We start from the raw sequence: 10,110 nt of genomic DNA on the forward strand, positions 1-10,110 counted from the left end.
CTTTTGCCAGTATAATTTTTTTTTTACATGTTTTACTTTTGACAAACTAACGTGCCACCTGGTGGTCATCGTGTTCCACCTTTTCCTAGTCTAGCTAACCTAGGTGGTGACCATACTGTTACTGCACGGCAGACTGCTGGAGCCCAGAAGTATAGAACACTGAGTGTTGATCCCGTGTTGTCACCCGCTAGCCCCTGTGGAGTCCATTCCTCCTGGTCATCCAAATGTTCACTCTTCCCCTGTGTCCTCCCTCTGTGCCCTCTGTTCTCTCATGCCATGGCCTTGTTAACACCTCTACTGTCCTTCCAGCATCCAAGCTCTCTCCTGGAAGTGGGTGTGGAGGTAGCCGCAGACCCTAATGTCCGGTGTGTCCCTGGAAGGACATCAAGACCTTCCAGTTCTTTAGGGTAACCCATCCCTGAGACAAGGAACATTTTCCTGGCAGTCTCACTGCCTTTCCCTGCACACCTTAGACATGTTGAGGCTGCCAGGGTCTTTGGTCAAAGACCCACTTCCAGAAAAGAATAAGAAGGGGGTGCCTGTGTGGCTCAGTCGTTAAGTCATTAAGTTCAGGTCATGATCCCAGGACCCTGGGATTGAGCCCCACATAGGGCTCCCTGCTCAGCGAGAAGCCTGCTTCTCCCTCTCCCACTCCCTCTGCTTGTGTTCCCTTTCTCGCCGTGTCTCTGTCAAATAAATAAAATCTTTTAAAAAAACAAAGAAAAGAGTAAGAAGACCAAGAAAGAGGGGGTTCAGGGATGGGGAAAACCAAGAGAAGCAAGGCTTGAAAACACATCTGTGAATTTGGGTATCTGTGACTTAAATAATTTTGTTTTATTTCTCTTATTACTCAACTAGTGTTTGTTGTGGAAGATTGGAAACTTGACAAGTGAAAAGAAGGAAATAAGAACGTCTTCATAATCCTACCATCAGGAGACAGCCACTGTTTACATCTTAGTTTAGGAACTTAAATACACATTTCTCTACATGATTAAGCCCCTATTTCTATTATTGTCTTTCTTAGGACTTGTGAATCTTTCTGTATTAATCACTTAAAAACAAGTATATATGTGGTATCAATAAAATAGACTTTAAGGGTAGGGGTGGAAGAAATGAGTGAAAGAAACCACAAGGTAAAAAAAAAAAAAAAGACGTGAAACACATTGGTGGTCATATATACATACATTCAGGAGATCTGAAGGAGTAATATTTGACTGGAACAGTCACAAAAAACTAAACTTAAAGAGAAAAAAACAAAATGTTTATGGTGATAAGTTCTGGGTGACAGTACTCAAATGATTGCTATTTTCCCTTTCGCATTTTAAGAACTTTTCAGGGGTGCCTGGATGGTGGGTTAAGCCTCTGTCTTCGGTTCAGGTCATGGTCTCAGGGTCCTAGGATCGAGCCCCGCATCTGGCTCTCTGCTCAGCAGGGAACCTGCTTCCTCCTCTCTCTGCCTGCCTCTCCACCTGCTTGTGATCTCTGTCTGTCAAATAAATAAATAATTTTTTAAAATCTTTAAAAGCTTTTCAAACTTTTTACAGCAAACCCATATTATTTCTATAGCTAAAATAATGGTGTTTAAAAAAATTTTTTTTTAAAGATTTTATTTATTTATTTGAGAGAGAGTGAGGGCTAGGAAGAGAGCACACCCAGAAGAAGAGGGAGAGAGAGAAGCAGGCTCCTGTCTGAGCAGGGAGCCTGATGTGGGGCTTGATCCCAGGACCCTAGGATCATGACCTGAGCTGAAGACAAATGCTTAACAAACTGAGCCACCCAGGCACCCTGGTGTTTAAAATGTAAGAAGTAATGTAGAATCTTTATTGAATAAGACATTGTACCCAGCAAAAAGAAGGGGAAAAACAAGAGCTTAAGGGAAATTATTTCCTGGTGGTGAGATTGTGGATACTTTTTTTCCTTTCTGACTTTTTTGTATCTTTTCAATGTTTATAGTGAAATGAAAGTTAATATAAAATTTAATGAAGGAGCTTATGTATCCATTGAAGAAACAGTCTTTATGAAGCTGTATGAGGAGTTATAGTGTAACCTGAGCGGACTTACCCAGATTCAGCCTGAGGAAAGTCTGTCAAGTCATCTGCGGGGCGCCTGGGAAGATAAGTTTCCAACTCAAACTTGGGTCCTAATGGAAGTTATGGAGTATCCACAGATGGCTTTGGTTTGTGACCTTGACCAACAGTAAAGGAGTAGACCCTCTTAATTACGGCCAACAACTTCCCAGAGGAAGCAGAACCCAAGATTACGTGGCTGGCCCATGCCTCTGACACCAACCCTCCACTTCCAAAAGTGATCTGCAAAGGGTCACTTCCAGCCCCTCTGCTTTGTGGCAGCATCTTTTTTTTTTCTTTTTAAGAGGGGGGGTATGCATGTGCACGTGCACGCGTATGCGGTGGACCGGGGGTGGGGGTTGCAGAGAGGGGCAGAGGGAGAGGGAGAGAGAGAATCTCAAGCAGACTCCATGCCCAGTGATGTCTGGCAGTTTTTTGAAAGGAAAGTGCCTGCCCTGCTCCTTTTCTGGGCAGGTGCACTGTTCCCGCCTCTGTCCCCACCAGGTGATCCGGACTGGGGTAACTTCCAGAGGTGACAGCGAGAGGCAGCCGGAGGCAAGGTTGATCTGAGAGTAAGCAAGAACCCCAAATGGCCATTGACAAATATATGTGACATATACATACAATGGGATATTATTCAGCCTTATAAAGGAAGGAAGTCCTATCACAGACTGCAACACGGATGGACCTGGAAGACATTATGCCAAGTGACACGAGCCAGTCACAGAAGGACAAGTACTTCATGTTTCCACTTATAGAAGGCATCTAAAATAGCCACACGTGTAGAAGTAAACAGTAGATGGTGGTTACTGAGGGCGGGGGAGGAGGGATAGGGAGTAGATGTTTAATGGGTACCCAAGAGGAGCAAGTTCCAGAAACCTGCTATACAACATAGCGCTGGCAGTTAACAATGATGCATTGTGCACTGACAAATTTGCTAAGGGCGAATTTCATGTCCAGTGTTCTTACCACAAAAACAGAGCAAAACGAAACAAAACCCACAGCAACAGCAAAGGGGCACAAGGAAACTTTTGGAGGTGACGTGAATGTTTTTTATCTTGATTGTGGTGATGGTGACATGAGTGTATGCTTATTGGTCAAATTCAAATTGTGTCCACTAATTATAGGCAGTTTTTTTTTGTTTTGTTTTTGTTTTTGTTTTTGTATACAATTATACCTCCAGGAAGCTGGGGAAAAGAAGCATGCTCAGATCAAGGGCTGGAGAAGGCATGAGTGAATGCCTTGGGGACCACAAAGCTGGTGCCAAATTGAGGGGACAAGCTTCTCAGTTGACAGAGATCATCCTGACGTCGGTTCTTTCCCAGGACTGCATGCTGTAAGGAGGCAGAAGCAGGATAGTACAGCACTCAGGGGGAAATAATCTAGATGAGAAGACAAGACACGTAACCCAAAATAGGAGCTATCACCTTATCCTTGCTGCATCCCCAGGGCACCCTGTTTCCTGCTCCTGCCTGCCTCTGAGATGCTCATAGTGTCCCGTCACCCAGACAGAGGGAAGGGCAGGTATATTACAAACTCTGGGTTCTAAAGATGGAAACTGAGGCAGAGCCCCTACGGTGGGGCAGGGGGGGAGATGGTCTGTTCAGTGCCCCTCGCAGGTGGCTGGCTGTAGAGTTGAGAAGTCAGAGTCCGAGACTCTCACCACCATGCTCTCTATTCATACATTCGTGTCTCTGTTGATATCAAATCACGGGCATTGTTGGTGGAAGGAAAGCTCAAGTCCAACAGGAATCAGTGAGAAAGGAAGAGCTTCATTATTCGCCCATTCTGAGTTCACCATAATTATTGCCATCTGGTATTACAAAGGACTCAACAGAAAAACCTCTAGTACGCTTGCAGAGGGGAGCACAATAGCAATTCAAATTCCAGTCCTTATCTCTCACAGCCATGGCTACTTAATGGAAATGGCAGCAACTCCCCAGATTAGAAGGCCTGGCATACCTTCATTATTCATTACAGTGTCCGCCCAGCCTTGCAGGAACAGAGCATTGCCTGCCGTGCTATGTTGCTCAGAGGAGGTTCCCAGCATGGGGCTGACATCCTGGAGAGATTGCGGGCCTCACAGGCTGGGCCCAGCCCCAATCTGCAAATGCAGGGACCTGGAGGGAGAGAGAAAGCTCTTGGGTCTACCCTTACTGATCTTACAAGTGAAAAGGAGACGAATTGAAGAAGTACACACATCTGGTCAACTGTCCCCTGGAGTTTTTGTGAAGTGACTTCCCCAGTCATGCCTGATCATTTGGGGGATGCTCGTTGAAATTATTCAACAACCATTTATTGAGTGCCTACTATGTGCTTGGCACCAAGCTATGTGTCGGAGATGCAAAAACTGAGAAGCCACAACCCATGGTCTCAATGAACTCACCCCTGGTCCTAGTAGGACATTTGTGTTCTTCTCTGTGGCTCTTGACATTTGTGCTCTCCTGTCATGAACTTTTTGCACTTGTATTCAAAACCAACTCTGAAAGTGCATGAGGAGACGGTTTGCCCAGTATCAGGTAATATTTATCAAGTTCTTATTATGTGCTAGGGGTGTTAATATTACAGTTATCTGCAGGCATTATCTCAGATCTCACAGAAATAAGTAGATGCTATAATCACTATCCCCATTTCACAGATGAGGAAACTGAGGGACAGAGAAATTAAAAAATTAGCCAAATGACATACAGATAACATCTGGTAGAAGTCTAGAAATCTCTTGCTCCTGGGTGGCTCAGCTGGTTAAGCGTCTGCCTTTGGCTCCTGTCATGATCCCAGGGTTCTGGGATCGAGTCCCACATTGGGCTTCTTGCTCCGCAGGGAGCCTGCTTCTCCCTCTGCCTCTCTCTCTCATGAATAAATAAATAAAATCCCCCCCACCAAAAAAAAAGAACTCTAGAACGTTCAACACTATTGTCCTCTCTTATTCAAGTTGTAAGGATGGGAACTTGGGTTCAGTCCCCGTGGGGTAGGGGGCTCAGACGTGTGAATAAAACACACCTACTGTGGTCCACGTAAGGACAGACTTAACAGAGTAGGTCCAGCTGATGGAAATGGAAGAAAGTCTGTGCCCGGCTCCAGAGTTGGGTGACCTGTGATAGACTGGGAAGTGGGCCACTCAGTTTGGGAAATCCAACCGGATGTGACAGGCAGCCTCGGGGACAGGTGATTGTCATGTGGCAATGGAAAAGTCTAGGAACTGGAAATATGTGGAAATCCAGCTAGACAACCAGGTGGTCATAGACAGAAGAGTCTGGGATAGGTAATTCCTGGGCACATTAGTGAGCAGAGCAAGGTTCTTGACTACCTGGCAGATTATTGATACAGGATCTTAGGTGTACTTGGATCCCAATAAATAGGCCCCCTTTTCTCTACTTGAGTTTTAATCCAATTAAAAGATAGGAATCAGGGGCGCCTGAGTGGCTCAGTGGGTTAAAGCCTCTGCCTTCGGCTCAGGTCATGATCCCAGGGTCCTGGGATCGAGCCCCGCATCGGGCTCTCTGCTTGGCAGGGAACCTGCTTCCCTTCCTTTCTCTCTGCCTGCCTCTCTGCCTACTTGTAACCTCTGTCTATCAAATAAATAAATAAAATTAAAAAAAAGATAGGAATCAGACCACAGAGGTCTTCATCTTACTGATAAAGCTGATATTGAAAAATTGCTTATATCAGTAGGGGAGGGAGTATCCTAATACTGAATCCCAGAATAAGGCAGACTTACTCCTTAGTCACAGCAACACCTGGCCACCTTGGGCCTTCAATAGGGGACAGGACTATTTCATCACAAGGACGAAAGTACAGAGGACTCATGCTATCTGTGGGCAGCGGGGAGTCAAGCTTTGTACACCCAACATGTTTATTCCCCAATAAATTACCCTCCTCCCCAAAGGCATACCAGTGGGGCATCTACACATAAGGACCCAGCAGGAGGATGCAGACTCCCCCGTATTCCTGCTTCTGTTAACATGGAACACTGGGGAGCAAGAGAGACACCATTGTTAGGACTGCAAGGCAAAGTGAAGGACAAGTTACAGAAGTAAGGCAAAGGTCCAGTTGCTTGAACTGGAACAAAGATCAGGAAGGCAGCGAAAATGTTGCAGGGTAAGTTTCTACATATTGGGTCAAATTCCCAGCCAGGAAAAGTCACCAGTTGCAACAGCTTTCTAACTGGCTGTTCTCTGTCCACTACGGCTCCGCTATGGTCTGTTTGCCACACGGCAGCCAGAAAGGACTTTTGAAATTCAGAACATAGCATTCATCTCCTCAGTCCTTTCAGCGTCTGCCCACTGCCTGGCCTGCCAGGCACTACACCACCTGTCTCTCCTCAATGCTTACATCTCCCCCGCTGTTCTTCTCTACCCTTGTATGAACTTCAGCCCCTACTGGCCTTATTTGGGTCTCTTGAACACTCCAAAAGTTGTTCTTGCCTCAGAACTGCATCTGTCATCCTCTTGGACTGACAGATTGCCCTGCAATTTAGTAGTTGACTACCACCACCATTGCATTATTTTTCATGATTTTGTGGGTCAGAAATTTGGGCAGAGCTCAAATGGGCAGTTCTTCCATTCCTCATGATGTTGATGTGAGTCATCTGCTGATATTCAGCTGGTGGCTGGTCTGGTCTGGCAGGTCTAAGATGACCTTACTCATATGTCAGTCTCTGGGCAGGGACAGCTGGAAGGCTCTGGAAGGTTCTGGAAGGTCAGGCCCTTCTCAGGAGTCTGATTTCTCACTTGGTGGGTCAGGGGTCCCAGAATAAGAGTCCCAAGAGATAAGAAGTGGAAGCTGCCTATCTCTGATGGCCTGGAAACTGACCCAGCATCTGTCCTGCTATATTCTATTGGTCAAGACTATCCTGGAGCCTAGACAGATTCAGAGGATCCAGCTAGATTCATAGATCCCATCTGTCAATGGGGAGAGAGGCAGAGAATATGTGGCTCTCCATCGTTTGCTCCAGAGTGAAATGCTTTTGTCCCAGATGTTTACTTCCCCAGCTTTTTAATGCCCAGGCTCAAATGTTACCCCTCACCATTGTATGGGATTACTGGGCCCCACTGCCCGTCACATGCTCTGATGCTATCACATGGTATATTTTTTATCCTCTTCTACTTCAAAGTTGTCATCATTTGAAATTAATGTGTTTATCCGTCTTTCCCCTCAGGTGGCATGCAAACTGGAAGCTTGTCTTGTTCACCATTTTCCTCAAGGGCCTAGAACAGTGTCTGGCACATAGTAAGCACTTAAAAATATTGTGGAATGAATGGAGGGTTAGAGAACTGGCCAATTTAGAAAGTACTGGCTCCTGTCTTTCAGCCCAATTCCATCACACTTTCTTTAAATAAACATATGCAGGTGTCCTCTGGACCTGCCTCCTCACCTGCTTAGACCAGCCATTCTCAACTTGCCTGCCATTAGAATCATCATGATAGCTTTTAAAAATTCCAGTGCCTACCCACTGGCTTATGCAAGAATTTATTCGAAATGAATCAAAGACCTAAATGTAAAAACAAAATGGTAAAACTCCAAGGAGAAAACATAGGGGCAAATTGTCATGACCTCAGATTTCATAGTGGAATGACACCAAAAATAAAATCAATGAAAGATGAAAATAGATGACTCAGATTTCACCAAAATTTAAAAAAAAAATGTGTGTGTCAAAGGACACTATCAAGAAAATGAAAAGACCCTCTACAGAATGGGAGAAAATATTTGCAAATCATATATCTGGTAAGGATCTGATATCCAGAATATATGCAGACCTCCTACAGCTCGACAACAATAAAAAGATGAGCCAACCAATTTAAAAATGGGACTTAGATGGACATTTCTCCAAAAAAGATATACAAATGGACAACAAGAACATGAAAAGATGTTCAACAACGTTACTCATAAGGGAAATGCATACCAAAAGCACAAGGAAAACCGATTTATACCCACTAGAATGCTATTAAAAAAAAAAAAGAGGGATTGCAATACAACTCTTGATAAGCACGTGGAGAAACTGGGATGCCTGGGTGGTTTAGTCGGCTGGGCGTCAGCCTTCTGCTTAGTTCATGATCCCAGAGTCCTAGGATCGAGTCCCCCAATGGGCTCCTTGCTCAGCGGGAGTCTGCTTGTGCTCTCTCGCTCTCTCTCTCTCTCTTAATAAAATCTTAAAAAAAAAAAAAAAAAGAAGGATGTGGAGGAATTGGAACATTTTTGGAAGGATTATGATATGATACAGCCACTATAGAAAACTGCTTGGCAGATCTTCCCAAAGTTAAATTTACCACATGACCCAGCAATTCTACTTCTACATATGCAACCAAAAAATTTGAAATCAGATATTCAAAAAAAGAACTTGTAGTTGAATGTTTACAGCAGCATTCTTTACAATAGAATATAACATGACATTCTTTACAATAGGGAAAAAGCAGAAACAATTCCCATGTCCATCTACTGGACAATATGGGACAAACAAAACATGGCTTATCCGTGCACTGGGGTATTATTCAGCTATGAAAAGAATGAGGTGCTGACACGTGCTACAACATGGCTTAACCACGAGAAGATGATGCTACATAAGACAGCAGACACCAAAGGTCACATATCCTGTACGAGTCTATTTATATGGAATATCCCCAATAGGTAAATCCAGAGGCTGAAAGCAGATTAGTGGTTGCCAGGGTGTTTCACCCTCAGAGGCTCTGAGTTCCCTCTTACTCAACCTGCTCAGGTATTGAATTATTTTGTATCATCAAGTATGCTGATGTCAGAGAGCGATGCCTGGTGACTCACAGGAGGTTAGTCGCTTTCCAACCATTAAAGCACATTTGAATACACATCACTTCATTGTTCTCTAATGACTCAGAAGAACTATGGCATCCTAGAGTGTCTTCAACCATCTCTTCAAGCCAGTTAAGAGAGCATGTGCGTTAGCATCACTTAGTGTGCTGGTAAAAACATGCAAATTTCGCCTTTCCGATCCGCCATCTGCGGTGGAACCGCCGCCAGGATGCAGATTTTCGTGAAAACTCTTACAGGGAAGACCATTACTCTCGAGGTTGAACCCTCGGATACAACAGAAAATGTGAAGGCCAAGATTCAGGACAAGAAAGGAATTCCTCCTGATCAGCAGAGACTTATCTTTGCTGGCAAGCAACTGGAAGATGAACGTACTTTGACTACAACATTCAAAAGGAGTCCACTCTTCATCTTGTGTTGAGACTTCGTGGTGGTGCTAAGAAAAGGAAGAAGTCTTATACCACTCCTAAGAAGAATAAGCATAAGAGAAAGAAGGTTAAACTGGCCGTCCTGAAATACTATAAGGTGGATGAGAATGGCAAAATCAGTCGCCTTCGTCGGGAGTGCCCTTCAGATGAGTGTGGTGCTGGAGTTTTTATGGCTAGCCACTTCGACAGACATTACTGTGGCAAATGTTGTCTGACTTATTGCTTCAACAAACCAGAAGACAAGTGATTATATATGAGTTAATAATAAAAGGCATGAACTAATTAACATTTAATTGTTGAATTTTATTCCAGCAACTTAGAGTGGTTTTAAGTATCCAACTGATGATCACACCATTTTGATAAACTATACATACTTTGGCAGAAAAATTAAGATTGTATTTAATACCAGTTATCTAATTAAGTAAAAGCCAGTTTCTGTCAGTTTTTTTGTCCATACTACTGAAATTTTGGACCAGGTAATTCTTCGAGGACTGTCCTTGTGCATCATGGCCTCTACCCACCTGATGCCAGTAGCACACCACCCATTCCCACCACCAGGTATATCCAGATTTGCCAAGTGATCCCTGGCATGGTGAGGAAGAGGGAGCTTCCCCCCTCCACTCCAAGAAACACTAATTTGTATGAACTGGTGTTACATCTTGGTTAAACAAAGACTGTGATTCATTTGTTTCATATATAAAACATGTAAAGGCTAAGCTTTCAGTAGTAAATTAGACATCCTGAGTCCCTGGGTGGTTTGGCTGGGATGGATATATGCTATCTACATACAAGGGAATATTCTGCAATGTTGAGTGTGAAATCTTGGAATTTTAAAC

General features: G+C 44.1%; 1 pseudogene; it reads left to right on the top strand.

Moving 5' to 3' along the window:
* Positions 1-9,023: 9,023 nt before the first annotated feature.
* LOC116866671 lies at positions 9,024-9,556 on the top strand (annotated as a pseudogene).
* The last annotated feature ends 554 nt before the right edge of the window (positions 9,557-10,110 follow it).

This window comes from Lontra canadensis, unplaced genomic scaffold (genome assembly GCF_010015895.1).
Source record: "Lontra canadensis isolate GAN:19392208 unplaced genomic scaffold, GSC_riverotter_1.0 scaffold10, whole genome shotgun sequence".
Lineage (NCBI taxonomy): Eukaryota > Metazoa > Chordata > Mammalia > Carnivora > Mustelidae > Lontra > Lontra canadensis.